The 22724-nt window shown below is 20.8% G+C and overlaps 2 long non-coding RNA genes across 2 annotated transcripts; one reads left to right on the top strand and one right to left on the bottom strand.

The window, feature by feature from the left end:
• Positions 1–1066: 1066 nt before the first annotated feature.
• On the top strand, positions 1067–3605 carry LOC147658634 (uncharacterized). Its single transcript, XR_015293607.1, has 3 exons — positions 1067–1974; positions 3301–3377; positions 3475–3605. It is a non-coding gene; the product is annotated as an uncharacterized LOC147658634 (long non-coding RNA).
• A 2739-nt stretch (positions 3606–6344) lies between these two features.
• On the bottom strand, positions 6345–8960 carry LOC147658633 (uncharacterized). Its single transcript, XR_015293588.1, has 3 exons — positions 8561–8960; positions 6699–6859; positions 6345–6584 (listed from the first exon to the last, which is right to left on the bottom strand). It is a non-coding gene; the product is annotated as an uncharacterized LOC147658633 (long non-coding RNA).
• Positions 8961–22724: the final 13764 nt, after the last annotated feature.

The following is a 22724-nucleotide window of genomic DNA, read 5'->3' as shown; positions in this document are numbered from 1 at the left end:
TAAAAAATTACCAGTAGAAATTTACTAAATTTACTAATGATTTTAAATATTAATTATTGAATTTGAAAAAAATATTGCATAAATAATCATTTTGAAAATCCAAAATATTTTAAATATTTGATAATTTAAAAATTAAAAAAAAAAATAAGCTCCATGAAGATTTCAAAATTTCAAGATAGTTTCAAGATTATGTATAACAATATGTAATATTACATAAAAGTGTCAACTTTATTGTCTTATAAAATTTTAATACTACATGATTATAATGATTATACAAAATAAATTAAGATGAAAAATAAAATTAAAATCAATATTTTTATCTGCAGTATTTTGTAATCAAATTATATTTTATTTCAAAAAGTTTGAACAATAATAGATAAAAAAATGATAAAATAAAGTTAATTTATAAAATATAGATATTCTCTTTATCCTAAAAATTATAGAATTTAATTAATTCTTTTAATTAATTAATATTACATTGATTAATGTATTAAAAATATGTCTAAAAATTTTGTCTATTCACAAAAATTCTAATAATATCAAATAATACTTTGTTTGAAATATTTTTCAATATAAACAACAGTTTAAAAAATATTTTAATATCTAAGATGACTTATCTTTTATACTAATTTGCAATTTGTGGAATATTTTATATGACAATTTATATAAAATGTTTCCGAAATTATAATACAATTGATAATCTTATATCCAAAAATCGAAAAAAAGAATAATATTTTTTCATTTAAGGCTCTATTTTTAAGTATCTAAATGTTTAAAATTTTTTCATATGTAAATACAATTAACTAATTCGCTATTGATTACAAATGAACTATTAATAGATAATTACTTTATATAGACATAAGCAAAAATATAGAATAAAATTCTTTAAAAATTGAGATTGAACATCGAATTTTTAAATTTAATTTTCTAGAAAACTTATTCGAGATGAAAAAATAATTTTTAAATGAAAAAAATTCATTCATATTTAATTGGAAATCAATCAATTTCATTTGTATGAAAAGTTTTAACTTACTTTGTTCGAAAACTTAAAAAAAAAACGTTATTCTTTTTTTTTTATTTATTTATTATTGCATGTAAAACCATTACTCAGTTTTGGGAATCGTATTCTATATAACACAGATGTATTTATAAAAATTTTCTATGGTACATATTCAAATAACACCTTAATGAATCATCTTTAGATACACATATGTATTTATTCTTTTCATTTCCAATAATTGGTAGATGAGATAATACAAATATCCTCGATTCGCTTCAATGACAATAATAATACGCGTGTAATTTGTTTATTTCCATGAAACATGAATCTCAAATACAAACACGGTAAAGGAAAAAAATTAATTTGCATAATAATATTCCTAAAAACGTTTACGTATAACAGTAATCATTCATATACAAATCATTTTCGAAACAATTTTTTCCAATAACATCGTAACTCTTCGTTTCATCCATCACTTCCGATCCCTACTACAATTCACGTCTTCGTATGTGAAAGCTTTGGCAACGAGAAATATTTTATGACGTAATATTGCGTTCGCAAGCAGCAAGTGTTCCAATTTTTTCTCTCCTTTTTTTCCCTCCCCACTCACCGATTGACGTCATTATTTTATGAAATCCCGTTTGTTGCACCTTGGCTTGGCACAATCGTTCACTCCGCTCTCGATTTACTCTCATGCAACCATGCCGGAAATGTACGCGTAACATTTGGTGCAACAAAGGACGGCGGATTTCTGGCAGAATGACAAACGTGGCAACCGTTAGTGCGTCGCAGCAGTCCATGGACTTGGTTGGCATTTCGTATCGTTTCATTTCGTTTCGTTTCGTTTCTGCGAAACGATGGAACAGTTCAAGTTGAAATCGTCAGTGAAATACAGCCGAGCGTTTCATAAAATATGAATATAACCACGGGCGGAAATTCAGCGGACTGAAATCGTGAAGGAAAAGGATTTGTGTGTAAATATTTGTTTAGGCGACCTTGATTCTCGAGTTGATAACACTTTTAATGTTTCGGTCATTTTTTCTCGCCCTCATTTTCTGTGATTGATTTTGTTGGAAAAAATTACCAGTGAAATTAATTAATTAGTACGAGAAATTGAATCTTAACTATAATATATCATAATCGTTGAGAATATATAATATAATTTTTGCGAATATCTTAGAAACTAAGGCTGAGTTAATATATTTGTGAAATATCTTTTACAAGTTTATATTGTGGATATAAGAGAATCGATTCTATTGTTTTGTTGTAAGATAAATACAAAACTTGGTATACAAAAATGTCGAATGAGTTATTTTTTAGTTATTTATTAAGTTATTTATATAAATAATTTAAGTTTGCGTTAGTTGAAACGAGAAATAGAAATAAATATGGTTTCAATTTTTAGAATCGCCTTTTTAATAGTTATTCAAAATTTTATAGATTTAAATAAAATTTTCCAAAATATCTGATCTATTATTCAAAAAATGTATCATTATAAAAATTATCTTAATTTACTAGTATTATAATAGTGTATAATGTTTATAATATTATCATTCTATGTAATACTATATAACTAAATTAAAAATTAAATTTTATAGAAGGGCGAGAAAATTAATTATTTTAGTTTAAATTTATATTTTATAATAGTTATTTTAAACATTTTTATAAAAGAAAATTTTGTGTGAATATTAATATAGAGAATTATAATATTAACTATAATATTAATATTAAGAGAATTTATTTTTATACATGTTATTAGAAAATTATAAACAAATAAATCTGATTTATTTAATTTTAGGTTAAAATTATTTCTTTTTATTTTTCATATTAAAAATCCTTTTATCAATCATATGAATTAATTTATATGTAAATCTTACTATTATTTTTCTATGTTCAATTATATACAATTATATAGAATGGAAAAGTTCATAACTTTTTATAAATATTATTCTTTAAATAAAAAGAAATCTTCAATAAATAAATAAATATTTTATTAATATTCTTAATAAACAATTCTTATAAAAAAATTAATATTTTCAAAATTATAAACAATTTTTTGTTTCGATTAAAAACAATAATAATTTCAGAATCATTTGAAATAATAAATGAGACAATAATACAACGATTTATTTACATTTTAGAAAATAAATAAAAAATTGATTGTAAATTTAAATTAAAATACTATATATATTATATTTCATTCATTCTTTCTCATTCATTCTGAATATAAAGTACAATAAACTAATATATACTTCCTCTTTGTATGTATTTATATTTATTTTAATGTTTGTGATTAATAGATATACTTCGACATACTTTTTGGCATTAATACAAATATTACATGTTATGTCACAATGAAATCTAAATATGTACTATAGTAAGGCAATTTCTATATTAATATAGAATTGATTCTTAATTGTCTTTAATTACAAGCAATTAGAAATAATAAAATTAATATTATTCTTCTTTTGAAGACGTATATTATAATAACATAAAAATAAATAATAAATAATAATGGAGAGATGAAATGTAATACATAGAAGAGACTGGAGCAAGTTAATATGTTCTTAATTTTTTTAATTTTTATTGAAATTAACTACTTAACGAGAAAATATTTAAAAATACAAGCATATTAGAATAATTTCTTTGTATCAATTTGCCTTGTGGTTTTCTTTATATATTATGAAAAAAATTTATTACATTTATTATTTCAATCATGCAAACAAATATTTTGTATCAATTTTATATAATTTTGCTTACATATTTATAGAATATTATAAATAATATAAATATAAAATTTTATGAAATTTATGAGAATATTTGTAATTTCAACGATATAAATATTATTAAAAATTCTGTAAAAAAATGTAATTATTATATATTTTTTATTTAATAAATAATCTAATAAAAAACAAAAATGTCTTATCACTGATATTGCTTTGTTAAATGTTTTAAATTTTTTTATAAGAATTATAAATTTTGATAAGAATAAATATATTAATAGTTGAATTTTATTTTAAAAATTAATTTCTTCAATTTAGTAGTAAAAAAAATATAAATTATGCAAAAATAAATATAATAAAATAAAGTGTGTATTAGTTAAATAATAAGTTAATAAAATAAATATAATATAGTGTATATTAATTTAAATAATAAAAATAATAAATTTTAATTAGACAAATATGAATATTTATTCAAAAAATATCAGTCAAAAAATGAAAATGAAAAACTGATTAAATATATAACATATTTTGATAATTTTATTTCTTTTGATAATTTTCAGTAAAAAATTATATGTTAATTAAATGACATTGATCAAATTATAAAATACTATATAAAATATACTATATAAAAACACTATTAATGATTCAAAGTGATTCAACTGTTTATATAAACATCTGTTTATATCAATATATAAACATTTGTTTATTTCAAAATTTTATATGAATAAATACTATTCGCAGAACTGCAATCAACATTTTTCTTTACCAAAGTAAACATTTATTACAAGTTATTCTTATATCGAAGATCGTTTATTTCGTGGTAAATCAATTTCTATCTAAATGTTTAATAATTAAGTTTTATTATGCCATAAATGATTTATGCGGAAGACAGATATTTTACATATATATAAATAATAAAAAAAACTGTAAAGAATAACGTCAATATAATTGTATGTATTATTAGGAAATTTATAGGAAATTATCTTCTAGCAATTTTTTTAGATAATTTTTAAAATAGATTCTGTTACAAAAGTATTTATATATTTCGAAAAAACTTCTTCTTGGATTTGAACAAATTTTATTTGAAATTGAAATAAGAAATCATTTGTTTCGAAACAATTATTTTCATAAATGTTACTGAAATAATAACAATTTCAAATAATAATATTGTGTAAATAATAATAAATTATCGAATCGAAACAAACATAAATTTAAATACAAAATAGACTTTAATAACATTCTTTTTATTAGAATTGTAGACACTTATGAAATAATATTATTTAAAATATTATAACAATTAATTAACAATTAGGTAACGAATGATCACGAATCACCTTTAATTTGTATTATAATATATCATTAAATTCACATGAAATTAAATATTATATATTCATATAATTATTAATATACAATTATATATTTTTACAATACATTTCAATTGAACTAGCATCATTGATAGACTGTTAAATACGTTTTAATTATTCTCATAATTATTTTAAACAATTTTCAAGTAAACATGTTACTTGAAATGATATTTCAAATAATCTCATTTCAAATTTCAGATTTATATTTACCTTTTCCATATTTAGGTAAAATAACATGTTTGTTTTTGAAGCAATCTATATATTTTTAACTTTTTAAAAATAGATTTTATGTAATTGAAATATTAAACATTTATTAATTCATATTCAATAGAATAATTTGTGAATAGAGATATACACGTGTCGCTTCCATTTTAAACTTTTTTTTCGTGGAAATAAGAAACTCGGTAATTCCTACTATAATTACACTGAAATTACGTTTAAAAGATAACGCATCGTGAATTAACGGATTTTCCTCGATCGTTAAACTGAAATCACATTAAAAAGAATCAAAGAAGAAGAAGAAAAGTATAATGAATAATGGCAAGTACGTATATGCCGGGTTTTCCAAACTCGTAGCGCCCCTAATTGCCTATTTCAATCCCTCCCGATGCGTCTGCTCTGTGCACAAGGCCTTTTGTTGCCCACGCAGCTGAAACTGCTGAATTTTGGCGGTCTTCCAAATCACGATTCCACTCACGCATCACCCCGAAATCCTGTCCTCGGGATCTATTTTAATCGACCTACAGAGTTATCGATTAATCATTGCCGTATCTGAGCACCTCATGTCTTGGGATTAAATCGAAAGAAGATAAAATTTTCGCTATTGTCTCATTTTTAACCAATGACGTGACTTTCTTTTTTTCTTTCTGCAAAGATTCTTGTCTTGATTTTTCTTTGTTATTTGATTATTTGAAGCATATTTGTGACGACAACCAATGATTAATGAATGACACACTTATTATTTGCCAAATATTTATATAATAGTCATTTTGCAAAATGAATGTATAATAGTTTGATGTTATTAAAGTGATATGTATATTCTATAAAAGAAATTAAAAAAATAAATAATTCATTTATATTTTATTAGTCGACTTTGACTTTATGTTTTATAATATCCATATATAATTTTTTCTAACGTATATAAAATATTTATAAAATATTAATTTTAATTTATGTCTATTTTAAAAAATCAAAGGAATAATAAAAATAAATAAAAATTAAAATTCATTAAAATGTATTATTATAATAAAATATTACTTTTAGAGTTTAATGACATTTTATTTTATTAATAATATCTAATATAAACAATTTAAACTTTTACTGTAATATTGATTATGCAAAAATTTTAATATTTATATATAATTATTGATTGATATTAATATTTGAAATCAATATTAAATCAAAATTAACAGAGTCGGTATACTTGAAATAATAATATGAAAATTTTTTAAAATGATATTTAAAAAAAAACTTTTTGAATTGATGTAAATATTTCATCTGAAAAATAAATAAATATATTTGTAATTATTTATTTAACATTTCACGAAATAAACTTGAAATTATTTGAAATAAATGTCTAGTTCTATGAGATAGCAAAAGGAGTATTATTACCAGTTAGCATCATATTTTTCTTTCTCGAAATGATAAAACAAGATGTTTTTATATGTTGGTCCTTCTGATCATGCAGTCATACTATCCGTTATAGGAAGAATTAATGAAATCGTGACCGGTTTTCATTATCCAGATATTCATATTTAATTTGTTCTAGGGTTCTAAAATTTTTAATAGAAAATCTCATAATTCTAAGCACTATACATGATTATGAATCTTTATCATACTGTTTCATAACGAAAAACAATATAACTCCTTAATTGCGCAAAACCAGTTTCTAGAAAAATTAATATTATTTTTTGAGTTTCTCTGAAGTTAAAGTCATGAGATCACATCGTTTCAATTACTTTATATCAGTAAGAAATTCAATTTCAAACTTTAAGAATTCAATATAATTATTAAAATGTTATAACATAATATATTATAATAATATCATAAAAATTTTCGATAAGATAACGCAATCATAATTCCAAAACACTTATCAAAAAGATACAAGAAATTAAATTGAATATTTCTTAAGCGTTGTAAATTCTGACTCGAATCTATTTTCAATTTTATTCAAATTCTTAAAAAAATATATAATATTTACATTTATAGTGTTAAAAATATATTTGTATGTTTGAAACTAAAATCGAATAGTACTTTACATGAAAAAATTGTTTAAAATCTTGTTTTTGACAAAGATCAAATATTGAAATGCATTGAGATACATTCTTTTTTTATATAATTATCAATATTTTTTTATTAAACGAAATTGTGAATAATGTAAAATGAGATAAAGCAGAAAATTTTAATAAGTTAAATAAAAATTAAGTTAAATAATAATAGATATTTATGAAATAGTTTCAATTATTTTTGAGAATTTATAATGCATTATTGTATATTCAATTTTATATAAAACATGAAACAATCGTTTCTCTCAGATTTGATAATTCTTTAAATATGTTAGACTAATACGAATAATGTTTATATTATGTTATAATATTCTTATATATATATATGTATTATTATAATATGAATATACTTTTATAATAAATAAGATCTGTAAAAATAAATTATTTTTCAAATTAATTCACAATGCTGCTTTTGACAATTTTTAAAAAATTATAAACACATATATGTATATGAGATGAGATATCTCATTTCCAATTCTGAATAATAATAACAATTATAATGAAAATATTTGCACAATTTTTTTTTTAATTATTTACGATTAATTTGAAATAATATTTTGCTTTTATAGTGATTAAAAAATATTATCTGATACTATTTGATTTGATAAATATAAATTTCGAATAATTAAATATTTTCTTCGGTATAATAAATGCTTCGGTATAATGAAATACTTGAATATTATTTTCATAAAATTTTATCTAATTAGTTAATATTCGTATTTAAATGTTATGAAATAACTGAAAGTATTTCAAAAATTTAATTATTAATATTCAAAAAATATAAAAAAAAAATGTTCTTTGAAATATTATATTTTTTGTATACATATTGTATACATGTTCTATATTATATATCTAAATTTTATTATCTAATATATTCTACTTTATATAGATATTTTATTTTTTCAATAAATAATATCAATCATAAAAAATCATAATATAAAAAATAATATTTGATATAATCACTATAATAGAAACATAAAATAATTACTTTTAGTATCTCTTAAAAAATTATCATTTTAATTAATATTTTAATTTGCTAAATTTTAAATTCATATGTTTTGCATACACACATATTAATCATTATGATTAATCATTATTCGTGAAATAAATCTTCAAATATTGTTTCATTTCGAACAAAACTATTTTAATGTAATTATTTATAACACTTTCTGTTTGAAATATACCCACCATTGTTCATTTCTCGGGGAATCTATTTCGTGTATAATTTTAGAAACATTATAAAGAACAGAAGCATGTTGTTACACAGACACTATTCGCATGTTTCTTGGTAAAGCGCAAAGAGAATTTCGTGGAAGAAATTAAAGGAGATCTACGTAAGTATCTAGCAGCGGCTGTGATGAATAACATCGCCTAACCTTGTTTGATGAATTAAATCACCACCATCATTAAATCCTATTCAACGAAATTAGTTACACCGTTAGTGAGAAATTTGCGGCACCCGCGTGTCACATACTTCAATGCTAATTGTAAACAGCCTGTAATAGATGAAATATGAGGTTGTTATTTGTACAGGACCACGTATTTATAAAATGTACAACGTGTCTTTTGCTTGTTCTTTAAGTATTTCAAGTTTTTTAGTACTATTATTCCATACTTCGATATATTTCGAAGAAAAATGATTAAATATATTAAAATAAATGTGTGATTGAAATGAAATAATATTTGAAGATTACTTCCATATTGTATTATTATAAATTGAAATACATAATGCAAGCAAATGAAATTATTAGTTGAAATAATAATTTGTCAAGGCATATTAGACGTATAATAATTATTTAAAATATTAAGTATTTCATATATTTAAATATGCATTGATTATTTTAAATATTATTTTTTATGATTATTATTTAACAAGGAAAATAAATAAAAAAGTAGAGAATTTAAAAAAATATATATATATATAAAACTAAAGTTTTGCTCATATTTTTTAAAAATAACAAACAACTTATTTTCTATTTTTTAATAACTATTAACTTCTCACGCATTCTATCTATATATACAGAATGTTCGCATTATTTATTCTTAATAGAAATGAGATTATTGAAATAAATGATTAATTTTCACCAAATTAATTAAATTACTGATTATAATCAATTGAAACATTTATTTGAAAATTATTTAATTTCTAGTTACTTTTTGATATATTTACAAATTTAACTTTTTGTAATCGATTATTCGAAAAGATATTTTACAAATAATCTCCTTTTCAATTATTCGGATAATCGACATTCCATTAAATGGAATTTTCAGTATATTGAAATTCATTTGTAAGAAGATCATACTGTTACATTGAACAAAGTAATTTAGTTTGTAGCAACAGGTATTTATTTCATTAGGTTACAATACATATTTCACGCAATTAAGGCCTCCTATTTACGAAGTATGCAAATCCAATAAATATAACCAATGCGATGCAATCAGTTCGAATCGTTCTCGAACATCTCGTTTACAATTGTAGTTATTATAGGTGTTCATAGACGGCTGGTTGAGATTTACAGTTAGGATTTGCAGTTATACAGCAGTAATTATATGAATGTACACGAAACCATTCGAACTATGCATAGTAAATAAGAACAGGAATGATATAATGACGAAAATAAAATAAAACTCGTTCAAACATTGATATTTTTTACTATTAATGTTATTAATATACTTATAAAAAATATATTTTAATTAAGAAATTGATAAATTATAATTATATATAGATTTTTAATATTATTTAAAATTTTACTTGGTAATTTTCATTTTTCAATATTTAATATATTTATTTAAATAAAAATATATTTATACATATATTATATTATTATAAACAATATATATATTTTTTTATCTAAATATATATTGTATATTAAAAAATGAAAATTATCAAATGGAATTTTAAATGATATTCAATATTATTATATACAATATATATATTTTTATATTGTATATTAAATATTGAAAAATATTATCAAGTAGAATTTTAAATAATATATAGAATCTATATAATATTAATAAATATAAAAATTTATACGTTTAAAATATAAATTAAAAAAATATCATAATTTATTATTTATATTAATATAAATTTTTTTGTAAGAAATTAAACTTATTTTTATACATTAACTTATATTACATTAAATATTAATATTAATTATTGTGGTGAATATTTTAAAAATATTCCTTTAAAAATTTTTATTAAACACTTTATTGAAAGCAAATATTTGAAAGCAAATTTATATAATTTATATAAAATAAATAGCTATTCTTGTACAAAAAGATTTTTTCTATATACACTAAAATGATGTTTAAAAATTGAAAATGAAAATTTTGGTCATATTATTCGATATATGGAATAAAAAAAGAAAGAAAGAATAGAAAATATTCTTGATTATTTTAATAAAATAGTTTTTATAATTTATTTCAAGATTACGTATATTATTTTGAATTTAATATAATTTTTCATGATATCAAAATAGAAATATAGCACAAAAAATATAAACTAATCTTAAAATAATACTATCTTTAATCTTAATAAACGAATACAGCAATCAAACTTAACATAATTATGAATTATAACGGCGATTGCAATATCTATGTACAAATGCAACTACTAATAATTATATTATTAATAAGTTATTTTACGTGTCACAATATAATGTATATTATATAAATGTAAATTATTTATAATTTCTTGGAAGGAATTGATTGTAAATATATTTTTTAACTTAATGAAAAAAAAAAATGTCTATTTTTTAATGTCTAGAATATATATATTTTCCAAAACATAGCTTCCATATAATAATATAAGTACAATATTTTAGAAATAGTGTAAAATAAATAGCGAAAAATAAAACGAGTTCCATATTGATAATGCTTAATAATCCGTATTAACGCAGTAAATATTAACAAGAATTTCAATTTCAATTAGACTTTATTTATGAATCGGCGATCCATTCATCAAAAGAAATAATATCTGTGCGCGATCACACTATGACTTATGATTTTACATTAACCACTTTACATTATCGATTAAGATATATATAATGTATAGTGTGATTCATGAAATATCTCTAATTTTCATGATAAGAGATAACTGTATTTTACATATTTGTTTTTTATTGATTTATAAAGATACTAAAAATACTTAAAATATGCATAATATTGTTTGAAATACTTGTTTTAAATACTTATTTCTTGACTGTTATTATTAAAATGCAGATACTTATATAAAATTTAAATATATTAAGACTTAGACGAAGCGCAAATGCAAAAGCTTGAAAAAGGACACGAAATATTCAAAATATAATATATATTATATTTATGAAATAAAATAAATTTCTATTGAAATTTTATTTCTTTGTTTCCTGCTGTTTTTCCATTTAGTCGCAAATTTAATTTTGTATAAAAATCCGCAGTTTAATTATTATACTATTAATTATTATAATGCAAATATCTTTTATGTAAAAAATATTTCTTTCTAATAAATTTAAGTTTTCAATAAATTTTTTTTTTAATTACATTTTAATAGAAATTTCGATACATTATATATATTTGTCCATTTTTTTTTTTTTTATCTATCATTCAATCAAAATGTACAGAAAACATCCTGTAAGCTATAAAATATCGTAGAAATACGAAACATTACATGTATATAACTTCGAATCAATGAATTTCGACAGATAAAATCGAAAATTTTTTGTTTGTACTTGTCAAAATCTATAAAAAGATATAAAAGAAGATATAAAGTTTTTGTTACTTCAAAATAAAATTGAATCAATAATTTCTCAATACCAATTAATGATATTTATTTCTAATTTTAATTAATTTTTTAATTATATATATAAAATATGTATTCATTTTCAATAGTCATTCATAATCGAAAACAATTGCAAAAAAAAAATAAAAATATTAATTATTTATAGCTAGAAAATTTAATGTTTTATAATAGATAATGTATAAATTTTATTAAAAATATAGTTGATTTTAATTTAAATTGAATCGAAAGTATTTAATATTTTTATAAGCACAAACTTTCACACAGCTAGTTTCTTGTAATGGTAAAGGAAACTATGACCTTATACGATGCAAAAGAAGTGGAAATATAATATTTATAATGCATGTTAACGAGAAAATAATGCGTGAGATTGAATAGAGAAGATGATAAGTTTAATTTTTTAACAATTATTTATGGAAGCAATATACTATACAGGATACTTTAAAAGGATTATTCCAAGAATGAGTACTATGACGAACACATTAGCATGACTACCGTATTGTTTCGTATGTATCTATTAATCGAAATGACCAACTCGTTCCTACATTACCATTTCGTAGAAATTTTATTTTGCAGAATATATGCAGTATATTTTAAAATTACGTTATGAGATAAAAATATTTTGTACATCGAATGAGTAGTAATAAATTCTTACATTGGTCTATTAATATTACTACGCAGTGTATAAAAATTGTGAACGCAATAGTTTTGATGACGTTCATTGTGATAAAAAAATGATGAATATGCATTATTTTTTTGAAGAATTTGTACATGGTCTGACATCTAGAAGAATATTTATAAAAGTTGTTGCAAAGTTTCAAGAATATGTAGCAAAAAAATATTGATAAACATGGATCTAAAAACCATTAATTTCGAAGATATTAGATTTTTTCCTTTTTTCAACGTGTAACAAAAATAGATTTTATTCCAATTTTAGATATTTGGAATTAATCCATAAATTTAAATTAATCATGCAATATCAGAAATCTTTAAATGTATATTTATGAAAAATTAAATGAGAAATATATCGAATAGATGCTAAAAATAATATCAGCAATTATTTACAAAAAGATACTATTTACTGATCTTATTAGTTGTTTAATATGGTCATCATTCTATTGTGAAAATATTCAACGACTGTCATTTATTAAAAAATTATTAACAAAAAATTTCCAGAACAGTTTAGGTTAGGTTATATCAAGTTAAGTTAATTTTAATCAACTTTAATCACGATCAGTCAAATTAAAAAATTAGCCTAAACTATCAAATCAGCTTAACAATTTATTTAATTTCGATTCGATTAGTTTAATTTTATTTCAATATCAAATCACAAATTAACATAAACTAATTATCAAACAAAAATTTACTTAATTCCTGATTACATTTTAAAAAACTGATAATTTTTTAAAAAAAGTTAAATTTCTTCGATTTATAAATGAACCCAAAATTCAACCGAAGATAGCAAATGATAATTATCAGAACTGGACATAGCAAACTCTCTCATCTATATCTATTCAACAGAAGCCAATCAACAATATATGAAAAATGTAACATACGAACACCAACCACATCATTTTTTACTGTTCTAATTATAATGAAATTAGGAGGAAGTTGGATATTGATAATAGCCTCAATGAAGCCAACTCATCTACTGATTATCAGGATACCCTAATAAGATTCTGCCAGAGCTTTTCACCAAATTATAGTAACTCTGTAAATTTTTATAAGTCGCTAATAATTTATGATGTTGATGCTACATTAAGCTTATTAAATAAAAAAAAAATCCATGAATGACATAGCTATATATATAATGTATACTTATAATTAGTAGTATATTAATTTTATAAATAATAGATATTATTACAATGTGAGATTATGTTATGCAAAACGTAATGACATGCTTTAAGCTTGAATATATTTTAAGTTATATTTTATATTTATATTGTAAATATCAAATATTTACGTAGATAGATTTTCTAAGAAAAAAGGATAAAGATGTGATCCTGTTAATAATGTAAATTGGAACTTCTTAATAAAATCAATATTGAAATGTAATTTGTTATAATATAACAGTGAAAGAATGATTTTATATCAGAATATATTTGTAGCAGAAATGAAAAATAAGATTAGAAGTAGATTTTAAGTAGTATTTTTTAAATTATTCATTTTCTTCACCTCAAGATTTCTGCTCATATCTATTATTTAGTTTTATCTGCTAAATGAAATATCTCAAAAAACCTATGAAATTATTTTCATAGATAAAAACAAAACAACTTTGCTACATTCCAGACAAGGTAGTTACTGGACAAGTTTGTACAACATAAATTAAATGGAACACATAACTCACCAACTACATAAACTTAAATCGAAGACCCGTTTTCCTTCAGCTTTGACCAGTCTAATCGATAAAGCATTATCTGGTTCAATTGAAATAGCTTGCTAAGCACATTCTTCTTTCGACAACCAAACATAATTTCTATTCAACTTTCTATAATAAATGATAAATTAAAATCGTTTTAATACTTAGAATACTTCTATTTATAAAATATTCTTAATGGATAACTATATTGAAATCAATTTGAAAATAATAAAAATAATAAAAATTTAACTCGATATAAAACAATAATTAAGTGCAGTGAAAATATAAAAGTTTCTAGTACATACTTGAATGAGTTTATATTTATATTAATTATATCTAAAATTATTATTACATTATTAGATATTATTACAAAAAAATTGCAATATTTTTTAAATAAATATTTAAAAAATATAAAAATAGTACAACTATTCATTCGTTTTTTTATTAAATCCAGTTTTCTCGATAAGAAAATGTCGAGATTTATTTCGTTAATCAAAAGTTTTTTACTATATGATTTACTTTCTGCCATTATAATTTTTGAATAAAAGTGAAATTTCTGCTTAAAATTTCATTTATTTGGATACCGATTCGAGATTGAAAACACGATTATTCCTTTTTTTAATTAATTACTTTTTTCATTAATGGAAAAATTGATTTTATATTCGTCTAATTTGATATTTGTCTTCGTTTTTTATGATTAATGGCAAATATAGAAATTTCATTATATATAAGATAGATGAATCTTTATTAAAAAATATTACTTCTATACTTATTCAACAAAAATATAGTTTTATATTTATTATAATAACATTTTATATTTTATTTCATAATTTGAACTTTCCCGTTTCAGTTATTCCAACATTTTCTTTATAGCTTTTATATAATCAATGTTCATAGTCATGATATTTTAACCAATCATCAATTTTCTTCATATATTTTAAAATCTTCTTCTTGTAATTTTAAAATCTTAAATTAACTATTAATAATTTAATGACATATTTAAAATTATCTAGCGAGTCACGAATATATAAACATATAATGGCTTTAAATATTGGTACATCTTTTACATAACATGATAATTTTTTTAAGATTGAATTGAATGATTTGAATTGTTTTGAGAAGTTAGAAGAGAAACATGTACACACACAAAAAAAAAAAGAAAAATTTTGAAAAAATTTTCAGATTGACAAAGAAAATAATAAATATATAAATTTTTTACCTCTAATGTAAAAAATTTAAAAAATACATTTTGAAGATTTATGCTGATCAATTATATGCTGAGGATTTTATTGAAATTGGTTAATTTAAAAATTAAAAAAAAAATGCAATATTCATCATTCTTAATCATTTGTAGCAGCGTTAGTCGATTGTGATGAAATTTTTAGCATGGATTATAATTGATATAAATTTATAAAATGTAATTTTTAAAATTTTCATTAAACACATAGATAAAAAAGTCGAAAAAAGATAATTAATAATAATTTATTTAAAATTTGTTTTACACATTATCCAATAAAATTTTCAAAACAATTCAAATCATTAAGTCCAATTTTTAAAAAAAATATCATCTTTTAGAATTTTTTAATTTCACTGTATATAACGAAAGTAAAATTTGATTTTATGCATAAAATATTAAGTTTGCGATTTGAGGTTTACGTAAGCCATATAAATTTTATGCAAAATTATTCAAGAATGGATGGCTTATCCGTAAATTTCTATATTTCGTGGAAATCAGTTGCAACTCCACCCTACGTGGGAAGCGAATGTAACAACGATGATGGCTTTTATCTTCAATCAGTTATATTAAAATTTACATAATTCCCTTGGCAATTCTTACAAAACATGGAATTCCTCTGTTTACCGTAAAATTTTGAATCATAGCTTGATTTCTATCGCCATCAATAATGCCATCTATCTTAAAGGTTGTTTATTACGATGCGCAGATAATATGGCTGCATTTTTTTAATGAAACTTACAATCATTTTTATAGTTTTATTTATTGTTGCAAATAATATAATGGCTGCATTTTCTTAATGAAACTTACTATTATTTTTGTAATTTTATTTATAGTTTATAGACAAGTGAGTGTTCATACATTTTGTCAGATAATTCTATGCTTTCTTCCTAAACCATTTTTAACATTGTTCTCATATTTAACTATATTTTAAATCATTTAATATGTTATTCTTACTTATTGTTAATCTTAGTTAATTACATTATACAAAAATTTAAAAAATTATTTTAATTTTATAATAAATATAAATTTATATGAATAAATATATAATAACTAAATTGCTAATTTTTATGCAAAGTAAAATTTTTATGAATAAAAATAACTAAAGAAATGGAGTTTAAATAAAAAATTTGCCTTTCAAATATATTATTTTTCATACATATATATATATATACATAAATATTCCTAGTTTAATAATAAATATATAGTACTATAACACAATATATAACATAGATATTGAATCTATTTAAAATAATAATTCTAAGGATAGAGAAATATTCCTCTAAATCGAAAAATTCCTTTATTCCTAAGAATCATATCTATTTATCCATTCAGATAATGGATTTTATTGTATAATAAGAATTATTTAATAGCACATATATATTAACAACTAAAATCTGGAAAGTTTAATATGCAATCAGCCAAATTTGCATCATATGCAACAACAATTTAATGAATAAGTACTTGGTTTATGGGCTGAATTATATAACAATATAGATGACAGTTAATAAGAAGCGCGGCTTAAATTTGATTGGTTCATCATATAATTTCATCAATGGAAGCGATCGTTGCGTTATCAAAACTACTTTCATTTTTGTCATAGCGCAAAATGACTACGTTTAATTCATCGCCAATCGCTTCAAAATCACCTGTCCTCATACATTTCTATATTGCTTTAGTCTGCTTAATACTATTTAGTTTATCTTTTCTTGTCTATTTTTCTTTCTTAAAACGTATGAAAAGAGCAAAAATTTTCTGCTATGTGAACTATGAATACGTCCCTGTCTTACCACGTGTGTCTGTTTTTAATTCGTGACTTGACTAACGGATAGTAATTGCAGGAGATCATTGTTTGCGACTACAATGTCATACTATACTCATACTACTCTTAGAAGAAAATGTAAAATTTAAATAAATATTTATTTTAAGTAATTTCTCTCAAAATTAACGATAATCTTCTAATTTTTTTCTTAAAAAAGTTTATTTCAAGATTTCTATCTAAAACTTACCCTCTTCAGAAACACTAACATATGTATATCTTTAATATTTTTAAATTATTCTAAGTACAAAAAAAAATTGTTAGAGAACTTTTTTCTGCAGAATCTTTTCATAAGATCCTTTAATAAAAAATAATAAAAACGATATCGAAATAATAGTAATTTTATTTTACTTGATGATCAATACTTTAAAAATATTATAACACTTTTTTCTTTTGATGTTTTATCCCTGAAAAAGTTAAAGAAATATTATAATTTTATTTATTTTTATGGAAAAATAAAATTTTCTTAAAAATTATATATATTATAATTTTCTTAAAACATTATACATAATATGGAATTAAATTTAAAATTTTTTAATGATTATTTAAATCATTAATTATCATTAATTGGATAAAGAAAATTCATTTGAGAATTCATTTTTTATCAATAATTAAAAATTATTAATATTTAAATTATAATTTAAAATCTCAATTAAATTTTATAAACATAATTCCAATTTTATTACATTCTATATTATATAATCGTATATGTATAATCAAAGCCACTAGTTTTAGAATAAGTTTCAAGTTACTAATATTTCTATTCTTTTTATATAATATATAAATGATTATACAATATTTTTTTTCAAAACTAGTATCTTGCAAAAAATCTAGTTAATGTTACTAAAAGAAAAATACTAATTTATCCATTATTTAGATTTCTACGAATCGATAATAACCAGGAAGAAGATCGTTAAAACTAAAATGAATGATGTTGTAATCCAAAGGATTCGATTGCTGAGGGTAAAATATAATAAAAAAAAAAAAAAGGACAACGAGAAGAAGATTGAGAGGCGAACCATAGACGAGATGATCGCAAGAGAAAAAAAGAGCAATTGCTGAAGATTCGAGGTAAAGCTGCTACGAGACCCGATAAAGCGTCAGACCCGTAATAAGAGCTGGCGGAAAGTTAACTGAACCGTGAAACCACGCCTGAAGAGGGCCACGTTGCTGAGAATTCCAGGAACATCGTGTCCTCTCCTCGAAGTCCATACTCGACTCTGTTGTCTTGTCTTTCTTTTCCTTCTTTCCTGGAATACTTCATTCCTCTTCCTCACTTTCTTATCTTTTTGACGTTTCACTCATTTCATTTCTCTTCTTTCGTCAACTATCTTACTCTTTTTTTTTTTTAGAATTCAATCTTTTTAGAAAAATTGCCAGAAAAATTCTAACTTTTTTAGAAGAAGTGAAAAAAAAAAATAGCAGTGAAAGAAAAATGGTGGAGGAACAAATAACGAATGTTTTATTGTATTTTACTGTGTTTAGTTAGGGTTAATTTGTTAGGATTGTCTCCCTACTTCCATTTCTTCTGTTACTACTTTCTCCTACTCTTTTCATAAAGAAGATTTTTCTAGACAATGCAAAACTTTCGCCATTGAAAGATAATAGTAAAATAATCGTAAAATATATTATTATGAGGAATTAACGCTAATTCTAGAAGTATTCAAAAGACAATATTTTTAATGTAAAATTTAAGCAAAAGAAATAATTATTTATGATACCATAAAGAATTATATGTTTAATTAATTTTTAAACATATTAAATATTCTTACATTGACAATATTAACATCAATTCAGAAGCTTTTATTTAATTTTATGTATGAAACATATGAAAAATTTATAATATGCATTTTATCATATGCATATTTCAAATTTTTAATTTCAAATAATCTATTTCAACAATAATTTATTTAATATTTGTGAATATTATTTAATATTTGTTTTATTTAATATTTGTGAATAATTGTTATGAATGATAAGTACAATCTTATAATATAATATATGTTATGCATGAAGTATGCAATGTAAAGAACTAATATATATATTTATGCAATGTATGTACAAAAAAAAATATATTTTTAAGATCTTTATATAATAATGAAATAAATTTCTATCTAAGTTTTGTATTTTTATCTACATTTTATCGACATATGTATTTACACGAATATCCAAACTTTAATAATTAATAATTAATTAACAATTAATTTTGCAAAAATAAACTTAGATTTATTGATAAAATTTCAAAAAATAAATAATATATTATATTATTTATAAGGAATGAATCCTAAATTTTGAAATATTAAGAATATATAATGTATAAATATTTAATGCAATTTTTTCTTTGCTATCCAAATTCACTCTAACAAGGCAAAATTTATCCATAAAAATTTAATTATTTTTTGATTTTAAATTGAATTATTCACAAACTATGGAGGATAAAGAAAGATTTTTTTTTAATAAGACAATTCAGAGAAAAGTTGTTTTTTTAATTAAAAATTATTATTTAATAAAAGATTTATCAATTATTTATATAATTAGAGAGAAATTATAAACAAAAAATTTATAATTTTTTTAAAACCTATTAATAATATTAATACTATGATTAAAGAAGAATTTTTAATTCATAATTTTTTATTTTAATATACGATTAATAATTCAAAAATATTTACATTAATGATTTTGACTTTCTTAATAAACAAAAATTAGGTCAGAACTCTCGAAAAGATACTAATTAACATTAATAATATATACATTAATAGCCATACTGTGTATTGCAATCAGGTTTTGTTAATGAATCAATACTCTTAACGACACTACATCACTATAATGACAAGAGAAAATTTAAAAGTATTACAAAAATAATAACATGTCCCAGTTTTACTCAGACATCCATGTTTTGAATTGGTTTCTCTTATATATGAATACTATTTGAAATTTTTTTTTTTTTATTTCATATATCTTAGCCTTCAAAAAAAATACTTAAAGTTATAATAAGCAATCTGCAGTTTTCTAATTATAATACTTATCTGTGACTCGCAAATATTGTACTTGATTTATTTGAAATATAAAAATTTTAGCAATATATTACAAATATATTAATATATTATATATAATATATAATATTATATAATAAAATATTAAATACAATAAATAATTACTTAATAAATATTCAAGGATTGTTAAATAATATTTCATTGTAAATTTATATCAAAAAAGAAATCCTAATAAACAAATTTACTTTTTTTAATATTTATATTTAACATATTATTTTATATTATTTATATATTATATTTAATTTATATTATAATATAAATTATTTATATATTTTATATTATGTTATTATATTGATATTTTTGTAGTTTCTAATTCATTGCAGTTCGTATAGAATTAATTTTTCGTTTTTGACGAATTATAGAATAAAATTCATAGATTGTTCCATCATTATATAAATAATATAAATATACATGTAAAGTGATTCATAATTTATAGTATAAATGTGATCAGATAAATGTTTGAAATAAGAGAAATAAATTGTGTAAAAAGCTTTTGAGTAAATCAAGTAAAAATTTTTCAAATAAAATTAAATGATTTCCTACAATATATGTATACTTGTGATTATGAAATGTGTTATTCCATGAAAATAAGCGAAATGTGTAGAATATATTTTTTTCATTTAAAAATTAGTTTTCAAAATCAAATTAGAAATTCATCGATTATACGACTGCCTAACAATATTTGTTCAATTTTGATTTTTTTAAAAAGAATGATAAACAATAAAATTATATTCTTTTATTTTTCTACTTAAAATAATCATTTATTGATAGTTCATTCGTATCCAATTAAAAATTAACTAATTTCATTATATTAATATGATTGAGTTGATTATTATATATATAACTAAAAATCTAAAATAAATATGCTAGAATAAATATTGTTTTTATTAATATTAAATAGATTAAAATACTAATTTTTCATCAGTATTATAAATATTATAAATATCTTTATATTTTTTAAATATTTTTTTTTAATAAATTTTTTGATAATAAATTATAAATATCAAAATCACTAAATTATTTTAAATAAATGAAATTTTTCATTTTAAAAATTAGATTGCTAAAAGATTATTAATTTAACATTTTTAAACATTGTTTCAATAAAACTCATTTTTATACTTTTTTTTGAATTCCTTGCGTTTTAGTTTTTTACTAATTCAACTTTTCTCGCCTTATAAGTAAAGACCTTATAAAGTAAAAAAAAAAAATAGAATCACAAATACAATAAATTCTATATCTCGTCTTATGATAGCAATTTTGAAATAAAAACATGTATGAAATGAAAGGTGGAAGTAAAAACAATTAATGAGCGTAAAACAATATTTAAGTATATTTTCTTGCAATAAATACACTTATTCGAATCGGTCTTTACCTTTGATTCCATATGTATTTATAAATATTTATTTTATTTGTCATTTCCATTTGTATCTTAGATACAATAGAATTACATATATACAAGATTTATCATTCAGAAAAATATTTCAATATGCATGTAAAAAAATATTTCTTAAAATATTATGCATTTCTATTCCTTAAAGAAAAAAAAAAGAAAAAAACGAAACATAGAAATTAACTTCATTATTTAATTTTTTTTGTTTTTGTCTTTAATCAAATTTAAGATATAATATGCAACTACATCTCAATTATGCAATTCATTCTTGTGACACGATTTTTCATGCGTAATATCGTATGTTTACAATTAATATGCGAGTTATATGACTTGTTATCACTGTAGATTTCACACTAACGATGTAACTAAATTCTCTGAATGAAGCTTAATAACAGCAGCAACTTAATTCATCAAACGAGATCCGGTATTTTGTCGAGTTATTCAAACTTGATGTTAAATTATGCATAACTCCTTTCGCTTTTTCCATGAAATCCATCACATTTTGCCTAGAAATAGATATTAAAATTTATACATGAGTTACTGAATATGCTACAGTGATATATAATTAACGATTTTGTATCATGACTATATACAGTCTATATATTACGATTACATGGTTCTTCTTGTATGTATTTCTTCTGTATTATTAGAAGTTTTATTAATTTTAAATAAAGTTTAAGATATTTATTCGAGCTATTTTTACTGTAATTCTTTAATATT

Source organism: Apis florea, unplaced genomic scaffold, assembly GCF_048593485.1.
Source record: "Apis florea isolate Af1SG1 unplaced genomic scaffold, ASM4859348v1 contig_1794_pilon, whole genome shotgun sequence".
Classification (NCBI taxonomy): Eukaryota; Metazoa; Arthropoda; class Insecta; order Hymenoptera; family Apidae; genus Apis; species Apis florea.
This window is presented reverse-complemented; position numbering and strand designations above follow the sequence as displayed.